Here is a 27,109-nt window from a genome sequence, read left to right on the forward strand (position 1 = left end):
AGGTCCACGGAACGTCCGCACCAACCACGCGCCCCTGCACAGAGACGCAGGATGGAGAGTTCAACGCACAAAAACCTAAGGTGAGAAATAACCCCAAAGGAGGGGATTTGGACCAGAGGGAGGTGGGAGTCCACCCATCACAGAACCAGTATCTTAACCCTCAATTCTCCCGTTATAGGCGCTACCCAATGTCTGGCACATAACCAAGCAGAGAGAGGGGTCCGGGATAGCGCTTAGACCTCCTGTCATGATGCCTACCTCCAAGGGGCCAGACAGGGCCCGGCACCCTCAGAGGCAGGCAACATGTTTACTAGGGAAGTCCCAGCCACCCCAGATAGGGGCTCTTTGGACTCAGTCCTGGCGCCGTTGGCGTCAGGCTTATAAGGGATAACAGTCCTGGCACCATCGGCACCAGGCTCATACAAGATATGGAAGGAATAGTGTTTGGTGCAAACTTACCTGGCAGACCATGCTGCAATTTCCTTACCTGGCAGATCATTCTACAACTTCCAGATGAAAAAGGAACTACTTAACCACACGGGAGTGGCTGGTGGCAGGATACATACCTCCAGTGGAAGGATACATACCTGGGACTACTTGAAAGGCTATTTAAGCCACGCCCAGACAGCAAACCACGCTTCGCGTTTTTCTGCTCATAGCAGCTGGACGCTCACCGTGCCTGCTCCTGCTCCAGTCTTCGACCACACCTGCCAGCATCCTGGAAACACCTAAGGATAGAAAAGGGAAGAAGAAACAGGTGAAAACAAACCTTGCCTGTTAAAGCTGCATTCCGGATTCAAACGTTCCTGCAAAAAGACATTTTAAAAACTCACCGCGTCGCATACATCTCGGCGCACTTCTCTTACCTGCACGTGGCGCCTTCGGCTCTGCGACGCCCATCCGGATCTCCTGCAGCATTCCAGCACCTACGGGGAGACGAAGAGAAGAAAGCAAGGTGAGAAGGGTAAAATAACCAAGAAGCACTTACCCGCCAAGCTAATTCTTCTTACCTTCGGGTCGATGCCATTCCTTGGGCATTTCAGCACCCCGGCCCCTTAGTGAATGCAAGAATCGTAGCAAATGAACTATTTTAAACTCACCAGCTTACAGGTCGGACTCAGCTTCTGCTTCGTACCGGCTCCATTTCTTCGGCATTCTCGAACTCCGGCCCCTAAGGAAAAAGAGACAGGAAAAGACAGTAGTAGGCCTACACCAAAACTCACCTGAAATCAGGTTTTCGACGGAAACCGCCCTCAGCTCGGAGTCTTCCATTACCTGCAAAAGAGAAGAGAAACAGTTTAGACTCAAGCTTGCAATAAACATTTACGGTACTTACCGGAACAGACAAGCGAACTCGAACTTACTATCCAGTGACGTTACTGGATCCCAACGCGCCTCTGCATCAGAAGCAGGATGGAGAGCTCGCCTTTTCAATCCCTAAGGTGAGTCTCCACAGGGAATTACAGAAGGGTTGCAAGGAGGGTGAGAAGGGGAACGGGAGATCAACACAAAACCCGCAGAGTATTAACCCTTCCTTTTCGCTCACAGAAGGGTATTCATCCGAGCCAGACAAGCCGGATTTGGGAACCCAGCCCACTCCATCTTCAGGGTGCTGAACAGCTCCTTCGAAGAGGCCACTGCTGTCCAGACCACGCCCGCGCCTCCGTGGGAACCAGGTGAGCGTTACACCTCCATCCAGTATCGTGTGGCGCCCCTGTGAATACCAGGTGAGCGTAACACCCTTCGCCCTTCAACTAATCCAGAATAGGACTGCAAGATTTATCCTTGGACTCAAGCCCAGGGACCACATCTCTCCAGACCTAAAGAAATCTCTCCACTGGCTCCCGGTTGCTGTGAGGTTCAAGTTCAAGACCCTCTGCATCATCCACATGGCTTTCTGGGCTCTGGACCCCACTACATCCAACTCTCTCTCTCCCTAAATACCTTCCTGCTAGAGCCCTTCATTCTTCTAGCCCCAACTCTCTACAGATCAGATGCTTTTACAAGTACAGAGTAGGGGTAGATCTCTCTCTTCGGCAGGAGCCTCCCTGTGGAATGGCCTCCCTGCCCCTCTCAGACTTGAGCCAGATGTCCTTAAATTCTGGAAGTTTCTCAAGACCTTCCTTTTCTCTTCCTCCTTCCCTCTCCCCCTCCTAATGTCATAGCTGCCTGCTTCCTTCAGATTCTTACCGGGCACCAGGCCCTCCTTGTCTGCCCCTGCACTTGGTCTCCCCTGACCTCCCTCAAACTGCACTTGCCTGTCTGGGCTCCTCCCCCTGTCCTAGCCTGGCTGGGCCTGCACCCCTTGAGGCCTTCCAGCCCTGTACCTCGCACTTAGCACGTGGATCTTCCATCCCCTCCACTCCTTGAATTCCCCTGGCTCTCTCTACCTGGCCTCCCCTGGCACTCGCTTATCACACAGGCCCTTCTGCCTTTACTCTGCACTTCTTGTAACTGCACTTACGTGATCCGAATTTTACAAGCCTAGTAGGACCGTTTTTTTCTCACCCCCGCCTTGTTGGGCTTTGAAACACATTGGGCCTCATTACGACCGTGGCGGTCCGGAAATAACGGTGGCGGTAAACCCGCCGCCACCGTTGTTTCCGGACCGCCTGATCCCGACCCCTGCAGGCGGGAGGTGATGTTCCCGCCAGGTCTGACATGGTGGGTTTAACACCGCCCGCCTGCAGGCGGACGAGGAAACACCGGCAGCATTACAAGATGCTGCCGGTGTTTCCATGATCCCGATTCCCATTGAGTCCCGTAGGACTCAATGGGAATGGGGATTTACACCATTCCGCCTCCGTGATTCCCGGAAAACCGGGGTTGTGATGCCCCGGTAATTCCGGGAATCACGGAGGCGGAATGGTAATACAAGTCCGGCGTTAACCAGGCGGTTTTACCGCCTCAGTTAACGCTGGACTCGTAATGAGGCCCATTGTGTATAGTCGCATTATACGTACCCAATAAATAAAATAAATACATTCCTCTTTTGTGTGGACTTTTTCTTGGTTTCTTTTTATATTTGTCTATTGAAGTTATATGGTTAGGTCATATAAAGGGGGCGAGGGTGTAGTACAAGGGGGAGGTAAAAACTATTAGTTTTTGTAGACATTTTTTGACATCACAACACCAAGTGATGAATGCATAACTACTTTAAACGAAGGAGAATACATTATGCGAGTTAGAAGGGGTTTATATGAACCAATATAAAAGTTGTAGTGTTCCACACAATGGGCCTCACTACAGGTTTGGCGGTGACCCTGCTGGTGCTACCCGCGGGTTGCCGCCGGACCCGTAATGATTTATTGGCGCCTGACTTTCCGGTGCCACCGGGCTATTCTAAGTCCGGCGGACGGGACGTCAAGCACGGTACATTTGTAAATCCCCATTCCCATAGAGTCCTAATGGACTCTATGGGAGTGGGGACACGGGAGCACCGGCACCATTGGCAACGGTGCCGGTGCTCCCGTGATAAGTCTGCCTATCATGGCCGCTGTGCCTGCCAGGGCCAGACCTGTCGGGCAAAGCGGCTCCGGCAAGAAGACTTGTAGTTTGCCGGTCAGGAAACAAGGGCGCCAGTGAGCTTACTGGCACCCTTGTTTCCAGACTGGCAAACTCATAATGAGGCCCAATGTCTGAGCACCACCCATAATTTAGTAACATGTGGTACAGTCATATGAACTCTGTAGGAAAATACTTATGTCTGCTCCCTCATCCCCCCCCCCATGTGTCTGGGCATCCCACAATGTTAGTACCCCAAGAAATATTACCATTGGAGGCCCACTGTTTGGTGCCTTTAGTGCTGTGTCTGGTTCGCAGTCTGTTCCAGGGGCACAAAGTACAAGTTGCACTAATGGACAAAGACGGAGAGAAGTGTGCCAAAAACCACAGCTGCAGCCCATGTTAAAATTGGAGTGCTGTTTGTGTCGAACTGATGGGAGAAGGCAGTGGCGAGCTGTGCAGGAGGGGTGGCTGGCAGGGTTGGAGAAGAAGTTATATGGAACTCTTTCACGATATGGACTGCATACATATCTAAACTAATATGGATCGAAGCATGTGAAACTCCGGTAACGGTCCAACAAGCACATAAATATCAGTTTTGCTTTCAAGGGCATGGCACGGTTCCTGTAGGCACCAACACTAAGTGCAACAAGACAATGGGCCTCATTACGAGTTTGGCGGGAGCCGTGCGTGCATTACAGGCACGGCTACCGCCAAACTCGCTACCGGCACCGCCACCGGCGAATGGGCCATTACCGGTCCATCATGAGTTGTATAGGCCGGTAATTGCCCATTCGCGGGTGGCAGTACTACCGGGCTCCAAAACCGGTACATCCTAGATCTCCACTGTAAAAAAATAAATAATAATAATTAAACCAGGCTCTTAAAGCATGCTTTATGCCGGAGTCCAGCCCCTAAGCAAGGGACCAGGTATTGAAACCCTGCTGCTCGGCATTGTCTTGCCTCCGAGACAAGTGCTTTGCCACTTAGCTATCCATACTTCCTCCAGTTCTACCCTGTGGCTGTTGAGAGCTCAGTTCCAGGTCCATGCATCAAACTACATATCCCAGAATGCATCTGCTCACAGAATTAAAATGGGACAAGGTGATGAAGAATGGGCATGAACAGAAAGTGGAAGTTTACTGCTACTTTGTTCAGGACTAGGGAAGGAAAAAATAAATACCAAGAGCATCAGTATTTCACCAGGCAGAGAAAACAATGTAGGATGAAGCATTAATTACTGGAACCTTAAAGTTTCCAAAGTTCCTCGAACATCAAGCTGGTGTTCTCCTTGTTCCCTTAAACAGGCCCTGCCTCCACAAGGCCAGTACCCTGATAAGAGGCTGCGTCCACAATCTGGACTACTGCAACAGTCTCTATCTTCATACTTCCAGTCTCTGACCTCTTCAACGTATCCAGAACAGAACCGCCAGACTTATCCTTGGCCTCAAGCCCAGGGAACGCATCTCTCTGGCGCCGAAATGATATGAAATAGCATTTATAATGCGTCTATACACAAGTGTTTCAAGGCGCGTCGAGGCAAGGGAGGGGGAACATGGGTAAGACAGAGACAACGATCTTACTAGGCCAGGTGACATTGAGATTGCACAAGTGCAGGGGAAGGGGAGAAGTGTGGGGGGAAGTAGAGGGGGCAGCGCAGTACATGGGATCAACAGTAAAAATAAATATAATAATTAAGAGCAATAAGTAAAAGTGCAGCCAGCTGGTGGCAAGTGCAAGGGTAAGGGTAAGTGCAGACATCAAGTGTCAACTGCAGGTAGTGGGGTGTAGGGATACAGAAAACAGTCCAAGTGTGGGGGATGCCAGGGAGGCAATGCAGGGGTGCAACAGTCGGGGGAGGGGACCTGAGCCTGAGATCAGAACGTTGCCAGGCGACCAGTGCAGATTCAGTTTCTGCCAGGAGTTCAGCAGGGGAGAGGAGGCGAGAAAGCAGAAGCAAAGAGAAAGGTTTTGAGGTGCTTCCAGAACCGAAGATGATTCTCCTCACGTTTCAGGGAGGCAGTTTCAGAGGGAGTCTCCAGCCGAATGGAGAGATCTACCACCAACTTGTTGCTTGGAGAAGCGACTGATCCTGAGGGAGTGGGAGGCAGATGAGCAAAGAGCTCGTGAAGGAAGATATTTAGGAAGAGAGTTGAAGGTATTGAGGACACAGGCCTCAGAAGGCCTTGTGGACAATGCAGAGGGTTTTGAACTTAATCCTTGCAGCCACTGGGAGACAGTGCAGAGATTTCAGTCCTGGAGAACTACGATCCCTGGGCTTGAGGCCAAGGACAAGTCTTGCAGTGCTGTTCTGGATGAGTTGCAGAGGATGGAAAGTAGAAGCAGGCAGATTTAGAAAGAGGCTGTTGTAATAGTCCAGTCTAGAGAGAACACCAGAGCTCTGGAAACAGAGAGCTTCTGGGGGAAGGAAAGGAAAGGAAGAATACCTCTGAGGAAATGCAGCTGGTAGTGTGACTTTTTAGAGACGTCAGAAATGAGAGAAGGAGAGGGTGGAGTCCAAGATGACCCCAGGGTTTTTAGCCTCACAGGTGGGGGCAGGAGGGGGGCCAAGAGAGGCCGGCCAGAGAGTGACAGGAAAGGAGGGAGCAGGTGTGCCGATGAGGAGAATCTCAGTCTTACTGGCATTAAGGCAGAGATCATTGGTGGCACAACACTCCTGGATAGCAGACAGAGATGAGAGAAGGAGAAGATGTGGCGGAAGGGAGCCTGAAATCCCTCCACTGGCTTCCCGTGGCTGCAAGGATCAAGTTGAAGTATCTCTGCACAGTCCACAATGCTTTCTGAGGCCGGACCCGCATAATCTACAATGCTCTCTTCCTAAATACTCTCTTTGTAGAGCCCTCTGCTCGGCCTCCTCCAACTCTCTGAGGGTGAGCCACTTTCAAACAGAGATTTGGGGGTAGATCTTTATACTCTACGGGGGTCTCCCTCTGGAACCGCCTTCCTGACCCTCTCCATCTTGAGCCGGAGCACCTTGAGTTCCGGAAACTCAAGACCTTCCTTTTCTCTTCCTCCATCTCTCTCCCCCTATCCCCGGCTAACCTCCTTTCCCTTCTCTCCTGCTCTGCTCCTTTTCCTCCCCAACTTGCACAGTTTTGCTGACTGGTCACCTGGTGCACCTCGAGAACCTCAGGGGTCGCAGGCTCCCCCGCCTGTCCTGCACTTGCCTCCGGGCCTCTGCAATCTGCTTGGAACTCCTGCACTCAGAATACGTTCCATGACAGGGGCAACCTCTGTAAGGAAGGAAGGGTCCACAAGACCCCCCTCCCCTCCATTCTTGTACCCCATGTGCACACCGGGGGCCTCATTACACGGAAGGCGGTAATGGTTAACGCCCACCGTTAATGGTAACGGTGACCGTTAACCATTACCGCCTTACTACGAGGTCCCTTAGCGGGTTGGTGCTTTAACGCCTGCTTTTTGCAGGCGTTAAAAACCAACCCGCTAAGGGACCTCGGAGCCAATTACGGCATCGCAAAATTGCGGTGCCGTAATTAGCGCCTTCCCCATTCCCATAGAGCCCTATGGGGCAGAAATGGGAATGGGGAAGGGCAATGGCGGAAGGGGGATTTACCGCCCCACCAACCTTGGAATGGGGCGGTAAATCCCCTTTCCGCCAAGGCGGTGCCGGTATTTTACCGGCATGAGACATGGCGCTAATAGCGCCATGGCTCACCGCCTTCCGTGTAATGAGGCCCCTAGACAGACAAATGGACCACAGCGGAGTGATACAGATGAGTTCACACAGACACATTACATACAAATAGAATGATCCCCTCCACCAGTCTATATCCAGTTATGTGGTTAGTCCAATCATGGGATCCATTTTGTTTTGCCTCTAAATCCATTTTGTAAAATACGAATAGGCCGCGCTCACAATACAAACACGCAGGCCTGCACTTCTCTTCAGTGTCTGCGCACAGTCAGCCAGCCATACCCCCCCAATTCCTCCCCCTGGCATCGCTGCAGCAGGCCTATTTCCACAGAAGTCTTATACTAATCCACCATTAAACTATCCCCCAGTAGACCTAATAGTAGACCTAACAAAGGTGCTCCTGAACTATAACCCTAGATAAGAGCACATGAATTCATGTGTTATTTCTCTTGTGATGTTAGATTAATGATTTGTAGGGTACCATGAATTGTAGTAAACAATAAACGAGTATGTGTGGCCACAAGGGCAAATGTTAGCTTAGCCGAGATGTATCAATCTGGACATCGCCTGACCCTGCGCTCGACCCCAACGAGCCCAGCTGACCCACGAGCATCACCACAACACCACGTGGAGCCTGACCAATCCCAAAGCACCAGCTCTACATATTCTATACTGTCTAGTCCCCATTGCCCAATCTCATCGAATCATGTATCCCCTAGATCCCATGTCATAGGTGAAGTGGTTTTGTAACAAAATGTGGATGTTTTCAGATGTTTGGCAGAGCGCTCTTGGAGTAAGCAGAGTTCTCTGCATGCCCTATTTACTTAGATAAAGATTTACTTTTACCCGCACTTGGTCCTGGGGTCTCATTACGAGGTGGGTGGTAAGGGACTACCGGCACCGGTAAGGGCACCGGTGCCGGTAATCCTTTATCGCCCTGCTACGAGTTACCTTTGTGGGTCCTTCCTTAACGTCTGGTTTTTCAGGCGTTAAGGATGGGACCCGCAAAGGGACTCTGGAGCTACTAACGGTACCGCAATTTGCGGTACCGTTATTAGCGCCTTCCCCATTCCCATTGAGCCCTATGGGGCTCAAATGGGAATGGGGAAGGGCCCTGGTGAATGGGGAATTACCGGTCCCGCCAACCTTGGAATGGACCAGTAATTGCTCCATTCACCAGGGCGGAGTCGGAACGAGTTTGGAGGCAGCCATGGTGCTATTAGCGCCATGGCTACCTCCAACCTCGTAATGAGGCCCCTGGTCTCAATTCCTCCTGGGGTGTGTCCATTATTGACTCTCATTTGGGAGGTTTGTCTTTTCACTGTATTTTGGAGGGGCCGCTCACTTACATTGGTGACCCCGACGCGATAGCGTTCTTTCCGGTCCCTCTGGCCCGAGACGCTCCCCGGGTACCACGGAAAATCTGAGATTTGGGGAACGCTCCATCAGGCACACCCCCACCTATGGCAACCGGTGCCCTTAGATGTGCGCACGCAGTAGGGTGAGGTGGTCACGTGTCCCGGCTTCGCAAAACCCTCTGTACCGCTCGCCGGAGCCGGGTGTGGCTCTTGAGTGTGGGGCCGCGCCTTGACAGACCAGATCCGGAGGGTCTTGGATCAAATTGGACACGTGAGTACCAAGTGCGTGCGATGTTAAAAGAAGGCAAGAGGGGAGTCCGATCAGAAGGGTTGTGGAGGCATATGGTGGGACAAGAAGTGGAAGACTAGTGGGGACTGAGGGGAAATATTTCTCTTATCTTTCTCTTATCTGAATTACAGAGGTTACAAGGTGAACTGAGGTACGGGAACCTAGCTCCGCAAAAGGGCAGAAGGAGGCACCCCATTAGTGCTATCTCGACTAGTGCTGAGAATATAAGAGGAATAAAAAGGAAAAAGTAGGAGTCTCACATAAAAGAAGGAGGCTCGGAATAGTAATTTAGAAACGCTTCATTTCTTTTCTTTCTTTGAAGGGGGAAAAATATCAAGAGTTACGGGGAGAGATCCGCCAGGGATCAAGTGAGCGGGATGGGACTGGGTAAAGGTCGGGGATGGGACAGAATAAGGGGAGCAGGCGGGGGGGGCTATTTGTTATGTTGGGTTGTGCTAATTGGATACTAATGAATAGAATTGCACCCCTGTTATGCTAAAAATTGTGTTACCGTGAGCAATTGCACCAATTCAAAAAGTTTATATATGTATACAAATACACACACAGATTTATTGAAACACAGGTGTTGAAGGGGCAAATTGGTTAATACTATTGAATTTGGGCAGCAGAGTGCTGACAGTGTCACAGAATTACCATGAGGCAGAAACACCCCCAGCACATATTTGCAAAACATTACCAGGATACGCGGAAAGAATTAAGAAGTATCATGACGAGTGGTTAACAGAACTAAAAGGGGAAGGGTTGCCTCAGGTATGGCCAGAAGGGGGGTCCTTTGACAAGGGGGTGGTGGACATGGTAGCAACATGTTTGTTCGTGAAATACAAAGTGAAACAGAACAGGAGAGAGGTGTTGGACCTGGTGAGGCTCTTTGAGGAAATACCCCCAAGTAAGATTACAGGACAAGGAACGTCTCCCCTGGTAGAAGCAGGCAGTGAGGAAGGAGGGGCCAAGAAAGAGGGGTGAAAGAGCAGTTACAAGTTTATACCCGATATTGACAAAACCAGCAGAAGGGTACAGTGACCGTACGTATGTGTCAAAGCCCAATTTGCCCCCTACAGCCCAGCCATTAGCTCCAGCCTCAGCGCCACCCTGTATGACCCAAGAGGGACATTTGGCCAGGTAAGTACACCAACAGCGAACATTGAGCAGGTTACCCAAGATTTAGACACAAGATTAACAGTAGCACAAACTGAGTTGAGTAGATTAAGAGACACATGCAAGCATAACTGTTCCCCCACACCCAAAAACGAACTAGCACAAGAAGGGCTAAATCCAAGTAACACGATAGAAGGAGGGTGGAAAAAGGGAGAGATTCTGTTTAAAATAAATAACGCCCCGACTAGAATAATACAGATAGATAAGGGGAAGAAGAGGTGAGTGGAGAGAAGGAGAGAGTGTGACCTCCGACAGAGAGGAAGACTATTGGTGCGGCATAGAGGAACAAGAAGAGGCAGAAGACAGGTTAGAGGTGGCAACAGGGGGAGAGTCACCTATCATAGGGCAGACCTCAACGGGAAGAGCGATGGAGGAGGAGTGGCTAGGGAGGTTAAGGACAAGGGCAGGAAGAATGGCAGTGGTAGGGCGAAAAGGAGTGAATGTAAGTACAGGGAAAGTAAAAAGCCAATTGCAGCTTCCACTAATACACAGAGGTGTAGGGAGGCCACATTATGTTCCATGGGCACACATGGATAAAGCCAATCTATTAAAGACATTGGGCCTCATTACACGGTAGGCGGTGAACCATGGCGCTATTAGCGCCATGGTTCATGCCGGTAAAATACCGGCACCACCTTGGTGAAAAGGGGAATTACCGCCCCATTCCAAGGTTGGCGGGGCGGTAATTCCCCCTTCCACCATTGCCCTTCCCCATTCCCTTTTTTACCCCATAGGGCTCTATGGGAATGGGGAAGGCGCTAATTACGGTACCGTAGCTCCACTGGTCCCTTTGCGGGTTGGTTTTTAACGCCTGCAAAAAGCAGGCGTTAAATTCCCCAACCCGCAAAGGGACCTCGTAGTAAGGCGGTAAGGATTTACCGGTACCGGTAAAATACCGGTACCGGTAAACCCTTACCGCCTACCGTGTAATGAGGCCCATTGCCCTCACTCTCAGGAGGGGCGAGCAAGTGGATCTATGTGTTTGCGAAAAACACAGCAGGGGTCCCACTAGCAATTGGAGACATCAAAAGTTTGTTGGTATCTGCAGTTGGGGACCAAGCAAACAGAGTGTGGGCAAAGGAAGGGTTCCCAGGAGTCACACTCGACTGTGACCGTCATGATGGGGCATCATTTAATACAGTATGGGCCCAAGTATGGGAAGCATTAAGAGAAACGTTCCCACATACACCCGATTTATAGTCAGTAATGCAGTGCACTATGGAGGAGGGGGAAGAAGCGACTGCTTACATTCTTCGGGTGCAGGAGATGTGGAGGGCGGAGACAGGCATGGCTTGGGATCAGTCTACCTCCCTATTTTACTTCATAATAAAAAGAAGGCTCCCCAAGGAGGTGCAGAAAGCACTTAATAAAATAGCTGGGATAGAAGCCGAGGCCTGGCCAGAAATACAGAGCATCATAGTACACCATTGTAAAAGGATCAAAGAAAGGGAAAAAGAGAAAGCGCAGAAAAGATCTCGGCAGACGAGGCAAAACTTGTGCAGACAAAACTAGTGAAGGTCGCTGCTGCAGTAGCCGCCCACCCCACAGACAGAGGAGGGGAAGGAGAGGAGGGGCCCATAGAAATTCAGGCAAGGATGGAAGCGAACTGGGCATCACAGGGACAGGCGCAATGGGATGGGGAAGAACAGTACGGAGGAGCACAGTGGCAAGGAAGAAATGGAAGAGGTGAGTACAGAGGGTCTCGAGGAGGTGGGTTTGGGTATGGGGGGCAAGGACCAAGAGGAGGAGGACAAGGTACTTGTTGGAATTGTGGGAGATGAGGACATTTTGAAAGAGAATGCCGAAGCTGCCCGATGGCCCCCTACCAACAGGAACAACAATATGTTCACCCCCACCCTGGCAGCCCATACAACTTACCAATGGGTGGGTTTAGAAGAGAGGAACAACAAGACCCCAGGTACATAAATAATCAAAGAGCACCCCCACAACATCCACAAATGCACAAACATATGCCACCACCACGAGGTAACCCTTTTGCCACAACAGCAAACGGTGCACCTGCACCGTTCAGGGGGAACGCCGTGGTCGGAGACAATGGGCCTCATTACACGGTATGCGTTAAGGGTTTACCGGTACCGGTAAGGGCACCGGTAAACCCTTACCGCCTTACTACAGAGTCCCTTTGCCAGACCCGACCTCAACGGCTTGATTTTACCAGCCGTTAAGGAATGGGCCCGCAAAGGTACCTTGGTGCTAATTACGGTACCACAATTTGCGGTACCGTAATTACCTCCTTCCCCATTTCCATTGAGCCCTATGGGGGCAAAAATGGGAATGGGGAAGTGCCTTGATGAATGGGGAATTACCGGCCCCGCTCACCTTGGAGTAGGCCGGTAATTCCGCCATCCACCAAGGCGGACACAATAAAATACCGGCGGCAACCACCGTGCAATGAGGCCCACTGTTTTCAACACATAAGAGATGACGAGATACTCAGCATAGGACAGCCCACAGAGAGGACTTGACAGCCCACAGAGAGGACTTGCGTGTCCAGTACTGTCAACGACCCTTAACGCAGTAGAGGAACCACTGTTGGGGGCGGCCATAGGAAACAAACAATTCATTTTCATGGTGGATTCGGGGGCGGAAACTTCGTGTCTAAAAGAAGGCTGGTTTCCGCTCTCGAGTCGTAAAATGGAGACGTAGGATTTCTCTGGGGCGGTGGTCGAGGTTCCTTTCACAGAACATTTAGATGTAACGGTGGGAGGGGAAACAGTGCGAGCACCCTTGATCTACTACGAAGATTCACCCATCAATTTGCGGGGGAGGGACCTCCTCAGCAAGCTCAACATGACCATCTCATTCACTGAGTGGGGAATAGTGTGTTCAACTCCCGGAATATGCGCCCTACGGGCCATGTTAGTGATACACTCACATGCCACTGTAAAAAAGGAGTGAGGGATGCCAGTTGACCCAGATATGTTCATACATATGCATGGATGTGAATGGCGCACAGTGTTTTGCATTGACCCTAACATAGCATTGCAAGACATGTCAGACGAGGAGTTGTTCACTGATGCTGACACTGACGGAGAAATAATAATGGAAATAGCTATTCCATGCGAAATAATGATTCAGCACAGGCAAGTGCCAATCCCCCTCACGGCCATCATCAGTGCACCATGCAACAGGTGCTCCGCATTTTGTGGACAAAAGGTCCACATGACGTGGGATTATTGCAAGAAGTGACACCTGTAAAAATAAAATTGAAACAAGGGGCATTACTGCCCTGGGGGAAACAATACCCCCTGTCAAGGGAGGCGGGAATAAAAGAGTCAATACATGCACTGCTGCAACAGGGGATCATAGTACCATCGAACTCCCCATGTAACACTTGTATCTACCCGATTAAAAAAGCAAAGGGGGGCATGGAGGATGATACAGGACCTACGCCCTCTTAATGACGTCATACAAAAGGAATTTCCACTTGTCCACAACCCGGCATCAGTTTTGTGTAGCATCCCAAAAAAGGCCATGCGCTTCACAGTGGTGGATTTGAAAAATGCGTTTTTCTCTGTATCACTGGACCCTGACTCACGATACCCAACAGCCTTCACACTGGGATGTAACAGATACGAACACTGCAGACTGCTGCAGGGATACTGTGAGAGCCCCAGCATTTTTAACAAAATACTGCACGAAGATATTGGGAACATTGACACAAAAAGCACTATCATTCAGTATGTGGATGACTTGTTGATTTGTGGTGAGAGTGAGGACGAATGCAGGAGAGACTCTATTGCACTGCTGATCCTGCTAGCACATTAGGGGTATACGGTGGACTAACAAAAATTGCAATATCGTTTACAAGAAGTACTGTATTTTGGTCAACTGATATCAAAAGATGGCAAATGCATAAATCCCAGACAGAGTAGCTGCAGTGCGAGCTGTTACAGAACCCAAGACAGTCAACGACATGCAGAGATTTCTGGGCATGTGCAACTACTGCCGTGCCTGGATACTGGAATATGCAGCGTACACAAAGCCCCTGTTACAAGCACTCAAGGAAGCGCAGCTAGAAAACAGCCTTACAATGGACACAAGAGATGAGTACTGCCTTTAACGCATTAGAGGAATTGATCTCAACAGCACCCGTCCTAGCCACACCAGACTATGAGCGTGAGTTTTTCTTGTTTTCACACTGCAATGGAACACTCATGACAGCAGTACTGACATAAAATACATCAATGGGACATAAGCTGCTAGCATACTAGATGCAGTGATGCAGGGACACTTTGCCTGTGAACAATCTCCCACTGCGGCTGCGTTCGCGATTGAAAAGAGCACCACAATTGTAATGGGCTGTTCTGTAACACTACTTGTAGAGCACTCGTTGTTTGCAATTTTAGAAAGATCAAACAGTACATTGACAAAACAGCGAGCAACAGTTTATGAAATTATTCTATCCAGTGCCAACATACATATTATACAATGTAAAACAGTGAACCCAGCAACATTCCTTACAGAGCCATGCACAGTGGAAGACGTGCAAAACCATGATTGCGCAACATACAGGGGGGAAGAAGATGACATACCCACAGCAAGTGAGAACACGTTAACAGGAGGGGAGGTGTACTTTGTAGATGGGTCAGCCTCAATAAACTCAGACACAGGTGAGAAACATGTGGGAGCAGCTGTTAGGTTGGAAGAAGGGGAATATGAAACAATTGTACAGAAGAGCTTGCCCCCACACTTCTCCACCCAAGCAGCAGAACTAGTGGTGCTTACAGAGGCTCTGCATGCAGCAAAAAGGAGTGTGGTAACAGTGTACACCAACTCCGCATACATGACAACCACAGTACACGGAGGGCTAGCAAGGTGGGGAAGAAGGGGTTCGGACGAGCTGATGGGTCCCAGTACAGCATGCAGAACTACTGATGGAACTGATAGAAGCTCTTAAACAGCCCACAATGGTAGCTTTGGTCAAGTGCCAAGCCCACACGAATGGCACTGATGTCATATCATTAGGAAACTCAGCAGCAGATTTGGCGGCAAAAGAAGCAGCCTACTTTAGGAAGGGAATGCCGGGTGAATTCATATTACTTATATTATTAAGGTGCAGTACAAGGGAGAGCGAGGAGAAGGGTACAATGCAATGCCAGTGTCCCAAATATTAGACTTACAACAGGGAGCAGGGCCCGAAGAGAAGGAGTTGTGGGTATACAGAGGGTGCAGTCAATCATCCACAGATTTACTATGGTGACAAAACAACACAGGTAAAGTAGTTATGCATAAAAGGGCCCGAAGAGAAGGAGTTGTGGGTAAACAGAGGGTGCAGTCAATCATCCACAGATTTACTATGGCGACAAAACAACACAGGTAAAGTAGTTATGACTATAAGTTTACTAGACATAGCATTCCAACAGCTTCACTTCCCAGCACACAATGCAAAACAACACATAGCAGCAGAGATCCAGGAAAATTGGTTTGTCCCAGGATTGCAGGAACACCTATCTAAAATGATAATAGATTGTACAACGTGCCAAACGTACACTTCAGGAATGACATTGAGAACACTAAGAGGGACTTTGCCCCGACCCATCGGACCCTTCAGTGAGCTGCATATTGATTACGCAGACATGGGAGAGAGGTGTAATGGATCAAGATACCTAATAGTGGTGGTCTGCCACTTTTCACGCTGGGTGAGGCCGGACCATGCGCCCACGCAGGCGCAAAGTGAGCGGCAACATTTTTAGTGAGGGAGGTCTTTCTCCGCTGAGGTTTATGTGACGTCATACGTTCCGACAACGGGACACATTTTTTCAATGATTTGTTCAAAGTGGTTACAGCACTGCTGGGTATTACCCATAAATTATGTTCGATTTATCACCCACAAGCAAACGGCGTGGTAGAAAAAATATACGGCCTTTTGAAAAGCAGACTTTCTAAATTGTATCACACCCTAAAGAAAGACTGGGTGTACTGCTTGCCGTTGGCACTGTTCGAGATGAGAAACCAGCCTGGAAAGGACCACCACTTGTCCCCACACGAGATAGTAACAGGAAGAAGAATGCACACAGCAGTATCACCCCTACGTAGAATGTCAGATGAACACAGAACAGCCACAGTACTGGGTGAAGAATTTCATGAGTATATGAGGAAACTGACAAGAGCAGCCCGAATGTTGGCTAAGCAAGTGGCAGCCCCCTTCACGCGAGACAGTGAGAACGGCACAGCCTCACTGGCCGCAGAGACAACAACAGGTCAACTAATGCCAGGGGAGACAATATATGTGCGCAGTTTCATGCGAAGATGGAATGCACCCAGATTTCACAGCTTATATGAGGTGATTTATTGCACACCAACTGCAGTTAAAGTGAAGGGCCTGAGATACTGGGTGCACATATCTGATGTGCGAAAGGCCTACAATAATGTAGCACAGGAGGAAGAACATTGCATACCAGATACAGCAAAAACATAAGGCGATATGAGCATACCGATCAGTTACAAAAGCAAACGAGGGAATGAAAAAGAAATTAGCAAGCAAGTGGCACAGATCACAAAATAAGTGAAACAGCAGTAATGCAAATACATAAGGTGTAATTAAATGGAAAATGGAGAACAGCAAATGTAAATACAAAAATGTACAGCTAGTGTGATATTTAATGAGCAGCTAACAGAGATTCCTTACAGATAAAAACTCTCTCTCCCCCTCTCTATACCCCCATCTCTCCATTTTAAAATGGATATATCAAAAAGTGAAAGGTTATGAATAAATAAATGAAATTAGTTATGCAATGCTAGCAATTCTGTGATAAATACTGTTGAAGAATGTATACTTAACCCAATTGTATCTCATACTACAGGATAACCATGCCAAGGGGGGCCCCCAGCAACGAAATGACAACAGTAGTTAGACATTGAAGGAGCGTGACTGGTCTGAGAGTGTATTCCTACGAATGCGGTCTCGCTGGTGTGGCAGTGATTTTCTCAACTATGATGTTTGGCCTCATTTTCTGTTTGGCGTCGTTCGGGAGGAGGGGTCAAAATGGTAAAAGAGGGAACCCCTCTAATATGGAATGGTTTCCGCCTCATTTGGGCACATGGTACCCATGCTAATGTTACTACTAATGAGACTACCACTGCCACACTGCAAACAATGCATGATGTCTTAAATAATGGAATTGGCAATAATGAGCATAAGTTCACTGTTTTTGAATCAAATGACCCTGATCCTGCAGCAACTCCACGGCCAAATAATGAACTCTATACTGATACACAACCTACATCAAGTGATGCAGACGTAACCTATGTATATGATATACCCATAGAAAAGGGGGCAAGGAAGAGACAAAAGAGGGGAGATTTAGGCACCCTACCCTTCTATGTAACAAAAGTTGACAGTCCACGGGGGACTAGGAGGGCGAAAAGGTGGGTGGGGCGGAAAAGTTATGATGAGTACTATGGGTTAGGATTGGACACCATAGAGGACACCCAACACCCACATCAGTCCAACAAATGGTATGCGGACATGAGCACCACAGCAAAGCAAACAACAAATGAGAGTTGCTGTGTGTGCTCATTGATCTTCCACGCCTCTAAAACACCTAATGTATTGCTGCCACAAGAATGGCCCATTGCAGAGGCCCAATGTCTCCTTCATCTGGCACTATGTAGAATTAAAAAACTTTTCAAGCGCACACTGTTTCATTTCAAATGCTGTAAAACAAGAAGACATGCTACAACAAGCCGCAAGGAGTAATATGCCTGCAAGAACCCTTCCTTGTGATAGCAGGAACACTGTTTGTGGACAATAAAAAGCAGGAAGAAAAAGTAACTTGCAAAGCAGAGGCTCTGTCGGATGAAAAGCTCAAGTGGATTGAAAAAACATGCACCCAGATATGGACACAACATATCACAAAACTAACGTGGGTCACAGACCTAGAGAAACCCTTCAAACTACAGCGGGAGGTCGAGTATGAACTGTGCTTTCATGGAGAAGGGCGAATACAGCTGGGCACAAACAAGAACTGTAGTAAGACTCTTGTTATTCCTGACATGAAGGGCACAGCAGCACTCATGGACCCTTACTGGGTCTCCGGCAAACTGGCGTACTTGCACCTTCCGTCGTCATGTAGGGGAACATGCGCCATGGCAACGCTACACTCCGACCTCATGGTGATACCTAAAAGTCACATCCAAGGGGGGGAAAGGACTACCAAAGGTCGAACGTCCAGAGCCCCTGCCAACAACAGACAATCCCCCGGTGTATGCCCTCTCCAACGAACAACTGGGAAGCACAATCACGCGCAAATGAAGGTCATCCAACTACATCTCTGAAGCTTCCTCTGAACTTTTGGCACAAGTTCCAGATAAATTCAAACTATTCACATCTGCTGAGACGTTCTTCGCGTCCCTCGTCCCAAGCATTCAGATGAGGGCGAATGCAAAATGGCTCCAGATAACCCACTGGGAGCTGATCCAATTGGCGAACGACACAGAAGAAGGATTCAACGTGATCAAGGTGGAGCTAAGAGCACTGCGGTTAATGACAATGCAAAACAGGTATGTCTTGGACCTGTTAACAGCAATGGATGGAGGTGTTTGCCGAAAAATCAGGAGCGCATGTTGCATGTTCGTACCATCGGCAGATGCAGAGAATGGGACATTGTCACATGTAATAGCAGCAGTACACAACCTCAGCGAACGCATGCAAAGAGAAGGAGGGGTGCAGCCAAGTACTTGGTTCAACAATATGTTCTCATGGGTGCCGTCCTGGCTTGGGAAAACCGTCAAGCTGCTGATACCGATCATCGTCTTTTCTCTTTTTTATTTTTTTGTGTGTTTCAAATGCTGTCCTAATGGTGCCATGATGGTGGTGACAATGGCCCGTGCATCAGGAGAAGTACAAATGAAACACGAAACACACGCAGAAACAGAGAATGACTGAGCCCAAATACCAAATGACACCCCTCTACTCTTCAGGAGATATTGTAGATAATTTATACCACACTACAATAAAAGAGCCCCAGACACTACAATGGTACAATGAGGTGTGGGTGGACCTGGCAGCAGATGGAGGTTGTATTTATATGACCTGCACCCCTGAGGAGTATGCAAGGGCTGGGGAAAGTTTAAGATTGGTGTCCAGAGCCTGGATGCCGAGGAAGGGGGCACAAGCATGGGATGAAGCGGTACTAGAGGAACAGGAACGCAGGAGACATAAAGTATTCGGCACTTAAGTAACGAAAGGGGGAATGTAAGGAAGAAAGGGTCCGCAAGTCATCCCTCCCCTCCATTCTTGTACCCCATGTGCACGACTATGCTCTTTCCATGGCCACCTAGACAAATGGACTGCCGCAGAGGGATACAGATGAGTGCACACAGACACAATACATACAAATAGAATGATCCCCTCCACCAGTCTATATTCGGCTGTGTGGTTAGTCCAATCATGGGATCCATTTTGTTTTGCCTCTAACTCCATTTTGTAAAATACGAAGAGGCTGCACTCACAATACAAACACGCAGGCCTGCACTTCTCCTCTTCAGTGTCCGCGCACAGTCATCCAGCCATACCCCCTACCTCCTCCCCCTGGCATCGTTGCAGCAGGCCTATTCCCACGGAAGTCTTATACTAATCCACCAATCTGTCAATGCAAATAATATAGGTCACTGTAAATTATTTTGTGGTGCTTGGGCTGTCCCTGACCCCACAAATCAGTATTGCTAGTCATTACTGGCCTTAGGTGTGGCCAGTATTTGCAGAGGCTGTGGTTCACAGCACCCAGCTGCCAAGTGCATACAGAGAAAGAGCTTCACAGCAACCAGCTGCCACGTGCATGCAGAGTAAGCGGTTCACAGCAACCAGCTGCCACGTGCATGCAGAGTAAGAGTGCATGCAGAGTAAGAGGTTCACAGCAACCAGCTGCCACGTGCATGCAGAGTAAGAGGTTCACAGCAACCAGCTGCCACGTGCATGCAGAGTAAGAGGCTCACACCAACCAGCTGCCACGTGCATGCAGAGTAAGAGGCTCACAGCAACCAGCTGCCACGTGCATGCAAAGAGGTTCACAGCACCCAGCTGCCACGTGCATGCAGAGTAAGAGGCTCACAGCAACCAGCTGCCACGTGCATGCAAGGAGGTTCACAGCACCCAGCTGCCACGTGCATGCAAAGTAAAAGGTTCACAGCAACCAGATGCCACGTGCATGCAGAGTAAGAGGTTCACACCAACAAGCTGCCGCACGCATACAAAGTAACATGGTTATATTCTAGAGGGGTGTGCTTCTTGCAGGAATGAGGGTGTTTTTTCTGATTGGCCCAGCTATGCCATGTAGTCGCCTCCCAACCCTATGTGACGCTCTGCAGACAAACACTCCACACTGGGGCCTGAAATACTCACTACTTATCCCGCTCTGTTTGGTGGAGCGCTCCAAGTGGAAGATACGAATGATGGTTCTCTTGGACAGCTTTATATGTTTCAGTAAAAAGAACTGCAAAAGGGGCATTGTTATTCTGATAATCCAAACTACCAGTTAGCCGCCCGAATATATGCCTTCATTATGTCAAAACATGGTTAAACTCTCTTGCTTATTTTCCTGTGTTCTTGATATGATATGGCATTTGTAACACGCCTATACACAAGTGTTTCAAACCGTGTTCAATTTTTTTGTCAGTGGTCACTTTTTCCCCTCATTGAATATGTAAACACCCAAGTCACTTTTTCACACATCTTTTGCTGTGAGTCTTCAAGCCATGAAAGTGCATTTACAAAACCCACAGGCCCTGTTATTGTAGCGCCCACTGAACTGCAATCTGGTCTGTAACCTTCCATTCAAGATGTGGGGGAGGGGGATCCTATATAACAATTCCAAGTTATAGTATTTGATGATTTGGGAATTCATCTTTATAAAACAGTATCATTGAAAGGAAAGGTGGGGTGAGTGGTGATGATTTGCCAAGGCTACAGGAAGAGCTGCTGCTTCACTGGACACTGCAGAGGCTGTTTGCCCCAATTCTCTGCTATTTCCATTCACATTTAAAGACCTGCAGCAATGTGGTCACTGCCTCGTGACTCAAGAGGTGCAGAAGCTCTACTTTGAGGGAGCTCTGAGGCAATGCAGAAGTTGAGGCCCTTTGGCTGGTCTGGCCCAGGTGCAATCCCTGCCCCGAGGTCCTTGGGGCCTGCGGCCACAGCAGAGACATGTGCATGTCTCTCCCCTTATGAAATGTAAATCTTTCTACAGGAAAAAGAATCCTCACCTGTAGCTTTTGAATTAAAAGCAGATTGCTAGTTTGGACCAAATGGCAAAAAACATAAAAAGCAATCATGAAACTGCTACAAGAGCAACAATTTACTTCAGTTAGCAAAATAATCCCTTTTTTGCACCTTATTCCAGAGTCAGGTGTTGTTTTAAAGGCAAAGTGACTGTAAGACCTGTCCCAAATAGAAAGCCTGACTGCAGCTGGGCAGATGTGCCCAAGAGCATGAGCTGCAGCCTGGCCTCGAACCCCGGCTTCACCACTTAACTAACTAAAGTGTGTGCTCCTGGGCATATCATTTCCCCTCACTGAGGCTGATCTGCAGCGCCTAGAGGCCCACGCCCGCACACTAGGCGCTACTGTAAAGGCCCCACTCCTGGTTGGACTTCCCCGCCCCCCTCTTACCGGTCTGTGCATTACTGCGGGTCTCCTCCTCGCTGGGATAGAAGTGGAGACGCACATCTAGCCCCAGGGGGCGGCGTGTAGCGGGGGGGGGCGCTACAGGCGGGGGGCGTGATGGCCGCAAAGCCTCGCCTCGCCCCGTAGATGAGACGCTACTCTCCCCCTAGAACATGGCCGCCGAGCAGACACTACTCTCCCTACTGCCTGAGGGTACTGAGCATGCGCGCGTCTCAGACACTTCTCACGTTCAGGGGGGGGGGGCAGCTGCTACTGCGCATGCGCATTGCTCTGACACCTCTCTCTGGCTGAGCCCACTAAGCATGCGCAGTGATCTGTTAGTACTCTCGTGGGTAGAGACTACTGAGCATGCGCAGTGATCTGTTAGTGCTCTCGTGGGTAGAGACTACTGAGCATGCGCAGTGATCTGTTAGTGCTCTCGTTCTGTAGAGACTACTGAGCATGCGCATTGTACACCCACCATTCTCCAGGCAGTGGAGACGCTACTCTCCCCAGTTAACACTCTGGACCTGCTACTGTTCTGAACTATACTTGCCAACATTATGTGACCAAAAAGATGTAGGATTTGTCAAGTTTCAAAAATAATAATTCCCATAATAATGCATACTTGCCAACCCTACCGATTTAGGCGGTAGGATACCGCTTTTTAAGCAGTCCTACCACCTACTGATTTAGTGGCAACAAATACCGTTAAAAAAAAAAAAGATTTTTTAAATTTTTTGGCCTGAGGCCCTGTACAGTATGATCAGCATCCTCTGGTGGGCGTGTTAATGGCCCATCATTTTGATGATCATTGCGTGCATGGTCAGTGTGAAAGAGGCACTCTACACTGCCTTGTGCACCCAGTAGTCCAGACAGTCACTGTCCGCTTGAGACGCCTACCATTGGCACCTGTGACATTCTCTGGGCAGAGGTTGCTCTCTGCCTCAACGTCGTGCTGTGAGCTCTGAGCTGGCGTCTCTCACTAGAAATTATTTGCTGGTCTCGGTCTCTGCACAGCTGTGCTGCAAATATACAGCTGCTAGTTGCAAACCCGTCTTCTCTCACATTTCTGCAGATAACATTTGTGAATTATTACTTTGTAAATGTTCAGGCAAAAATGAGGGTGGCAGATCAAAGGATAGCACTGCAAAAATGACCATGTGCAGACAGGCTCCGGAGGCACTGAAAAAGGAAAAAAGCCACACACTCCGCAGTAAATGTGTTTCAACTCTTGTGGAACAATTACACACACGTTAGGCTACTATTCCCGATTGATGTTTTCAAGCCAACGCCTCTTGTGACTGGCTCTCAATAATGTGATTTGGCTCCTGACCTAGAGTTGGAAAAAGGACTTGGCTTAGTGCAAGAATGCCCCACACTTGTGCAGAAGCAATGGAGGCACCTGGACGCTTGAATAGCAAGGCTTTTGGGTAGGGGGCGATGTCCGAAAGCACAGTGTCCTGTCATCATGTCAGTGCTCCCTTCCCTCCGGGGCCATTAGCTCCATGACGTAGTTTGAAACTTAGAAGGAAAAGCATGACTGAAAGAGCAGAGCAACGCGATCTGGGGCGGCAGGTAAGGAGAAATGGGGGAGATGGAGAGTGGGGGAGGGGTGAGAAAGGTAAGCAGGGGGTCAATAGGAAGGCAATGAGCGAGTGCTTGTACAAGAGAAGCCTCAAGAGAGGGGGCAGAGAAGAAATCCGGAAGTTAAGCAAAGCAATGGGAAAAATGAAAGGAGAAGGAGGCTGTAGGGGGAGAGGAAACAGGAAGATGAATGAGAAAGATGCGAGGAAGCATGAGGTGTTGTATCTGAATGAAAGGGACGTAGCCCCTTTAAGAGCACACACACCAGGGTGGGAAGAGGGCGGAAGGGGAGGGACATGGGAAAAGTTAAGGCAGTTCGATGTTACGCGCAAATAAAGAAGGTTCACACCAGCAGTGGTTCCGCACGTTCTTGGTGAGAATGCAGATGAGGGCAGGAGGCACTGAGGAGACATGAGAAAAAACAGGGGATGAGAAAGATGAGAGGAAGGCAGGAGGCACTGAGGGGACATGAGAAAAAACAGGCAGGTGGATGAGAAAGATGAAAGGAGGGCAGGAGGCACCGAGGGGACATGAGAAAAAACAGGCAGGTGGATGAGAAAGATGAAAGGAGGGCAGGAGGCACTGAGGAGACATGAGAAAAAACAGGATGAGAAAGATGAGAGGAAGGCAGGAGGTACTGAGGGAACAGGAGAAAAAAACAGGAAGATGAATGAGAAAGATGAAAGGAGGGCAGGAGGCACCGAGGGGACATGAGAAAAACAGGCAGATGAATGAGAAAGATGAAAGGAGGGCAGGAGGCACCGAGGGGACATGAGAAAAAACAGGGGATGAGAAAGATGAGAGGAAGGCAGGAGGTACTGAGGAAACAGGAGAAAAAAACAGGCAGATGAATGAGAAAGATGAAAGGAGGGCAGGAGGCACCGAGGGGACATGAGAAAAAACAGGGGATGAGAAAGATGAGAGGAAGGCAGGAGGTACTGAGGAAACAGGAGAAAAAAACAGGAAGATGAATGAGAAAGATGAAAGGAGGGCAGGAGACACTAAGGGGACATGAGAACAACTGTTAAAAAGCCAAGCAGCGATTAAGGGAGCCCTCCCAGCAATTTCCCATGTTGCCATTTAGCCGTCTCATAACCTGACAATATATTTTTCTCTATATTACTTTTGTTCAGATGGGGCTTGCCTCACAAGCTGTATTTGTGGGAGCATTGTGGCTGTCACTTCCTTTTGGGTGAGGCAGGCTTAATTAGTAACTTTTTGAAATATTTGCTGTGTCAAGGGCATGAAAGGCATCAGGGCCTTTCAACCTTTTAGTTTAAAGTGGCCATGAGCCTGAGGGAGACCCCCAGCAACTGCTGTTGTATAACACAGCAATATATTTTTCTCTATATTACTTTTGTTCTGGGGCTTGCCTTACCAGCTGCATTTGCGGGAGTCCTTGCGGCCGTCACTTCCCTTCGGGTATACAGAAGTGTTATCACCTTGTTGTCTTTTCACACCGGATTCTCCACAGCAGGCACTTGTTCAAATAGAAGGATTTATAGCTTTTCAGTGGGTATTTTATGTTTCAGCTCCCTGCTGGCTGGCCACGTCGTGATTATCAGCGGGTATGTTTGAAGGGGAAAATATGTGTTACTGAGGAAGAAGCTGGTCTCACTCCTCACAGCTCACTTATTTGGTACATTTCTTTCTAATGATGGGTCAGAGGATTTTTGGATAGGCCACACCAGGGAGTCCTTTCCTATGATCTCTTCAAGGCCATGGGCGTCATTACGAGGAGGGCGGTAAGGGCTTAACGGCGCTGGTAAAGGTGCCCGAGCTGTTAACCCCTTACCGCCCCATTACAAGGTCCGCTCGCGGGACCCGCTCAGGATGCCTGGTTTTACCAGACGTCCTTAGCGGGTCCCGCGAGCGGTCCAGCATGCTGGCAACGGGCCCGTAATTAACGTGCCCGTTGTTAGCATTCACATTGAGCCCTATGGGGGCCCAATAGGAATGGGGAAGGACCGGGTCCGGGGTCCCTGGATGGGGAAATACCGGGCCCTCCAAGGTCAGAATGGCCCGGTATTTCCCCATTCAGGGAACCTGGACCCGGGTTTTGGGGTAGCCATGCCCTTATTAAGGGCATGGCTACCTCCAAACTCATAATGAGGCCCATATGCCACTTCAGGTCATTTTCTGTGGTGACTGAAGGCCAAAGTTCATGCAACATAATTTCCTGGGATATCATCATTGTGCTAGTTACTATTTTGGAAACCTTAAGATTCCTACCGATTTTTGGTCACAGAATGTTGGCATGTATAGCAAAATAACCTCTTAGGAACATGGTCCAGAACGGATTCATGACTGGAGGTGGCACGTAGGAAAGTCTTTAAAGGAGGAGCTGAAAGGGCCAGGTAGATGCCAGACAGCTGGCCATGATAGTGGCGACGCAACCGGCACAGCGTCTGCCACCTGTTCATTGTCCATGACCAGTATTGGGGGAAGGGGGAAATTACTTTGGGGACTTCTTTGTACGCCAGTGGAATAAACAAAACATTTTGAGGGTGTGAAAGGCATGGGAAGAGAAAGAGGTATGAAAATTGACTAACTTGATAATTAAAAGGGCACATAAAGGTTTTCTGGACCTAGGCGATGAAGCTGGGGTTATATCCATGCACTTCCATACATATTTCCAAATGATGCATGCCTTTATAACTCAGATGTGTTATGACCTTTAATCACCTGGCAAACAGGGTCAGATTTACATTTCTTCTCCTACCCCAGTAAGACATCACCACATCCATTCTCCTATCTAATTCTGCAAGCAGCAACACATGCCTTCTATCTAATTCTGCAAGCAGCAACACATGACTTCTATCTAATTCTGCCAACAGCAACACATGACTTCTATCTATTTCTGCAAGCAGTAACACATGACTTGTATCTAATTCTGCAAGCAGCAACACATGACTTCTATCTAATTCTGCGAGCAGCAACACATGACTACTATCTAATTCTGCAAGCAGTAACACGACTTCTATCTAATTCTGCCAACAGCAACACATGACTTCTATCTAATTCTGCGAGCAGCAACACATGACTTCTATCTATTTCTGCAAGCAGTAACACATGACTTGTATCTAATTCTGCAAGCAGCAACACATGACTTCTATCTAATTCTGCCAACAGCAACACATGACTTCTATCTAATTCTGCAAGCAGCAACACATGACTTCTATCTAATTCTGCCAACAGCAACACATGAATTCTATCTATTTCTGCAAGCAGTAACACATGACTTCTATCTAATTCTGCCAACAGCAACACATGACTTCTATCTATTTCTGCAAGCAGCAACACATGACTTCTATCTAATTCTGCCAACAGCAACACATGACTTCTATTTATTTCTGCAAGCAGCAACACATGACTTCTATCTGTTTCTGTAAGCAGCAACACATGACTTCTATCTATTTCTGCAAGCAGCAACACATGACTTCTATTTAATTCTGCCAGCAGCAACACATGACTTCTGTCTATTTCTGCAAGCAGCAACACATGACTTCTATCTAATTCTGCCAGTAGCAAAACATGACTTCTATCTATTTCTGCCAACAGCAACACATGACTTCTATCTATTTCTGCAAGCAGCAACACATGACTTTTATATAATTCTGCCAGCAGCAACACATAACTTCTATCTATTTCTGCAAGCAGCAACACATGACTTCTATCTATTTCTGCAAGCAGCAACACATGACTTCTATCTAATTCTGCCAGCAGCAACACATGACTTATATCTATTGCTGCCAACAGCAACACATGACTTCTATCTATTTCTGCAAGCAGCAACACATGACTTCTACCTAATTCTGCCAGCAGCAACACATGACTTCTATCTAATTCTGCAAGCAGCAACACATAACTTCTATCTAATTCTGCCAACGGCAA

At 48.6% G+C, this 27,109-nt stretch overlaps 1 protein-coding gene across 1 annotated transcript in view; it reads right to left on the bottom strand.

Annotated features, from left to right (window-relative positions):
• The window catches only part of LOC138448119 (zinc finger protein 585A-like), a 270,147-nt gene extending 248,352 nt beyond the window's left edge, over nucleotides 1-21,795 (bottom strand). Inside the window, exon 1 of the mRNA XM_069604668.1 lies at nucleotides 21,635-21,795. The gene's annotated coding sequence lies outside the window, so the exon portion shown is untranslated. The remainder of the gene's footprint in view (nucleotides 1-21,634) is intronic.
• Nucleotides 21,796-27,109: the final 5,314 nt, after the last annotated feature.

The sequence above is a fragment of the Ambystoma mexicanum genome, chromosome 3q (genome assembly GCF_040938575.1).
Source record: "Ambystoma mexicanum isolate Mex_15411 chromosome 3q, UKY_AmexF1_1, whole genome shotgun sequence".
NCBI lineage: Eukaryota > Metazoa > Chordata > Amphibia > Caudata > Ambystomatidae > Ambystoma > Ambystoma mexicanum.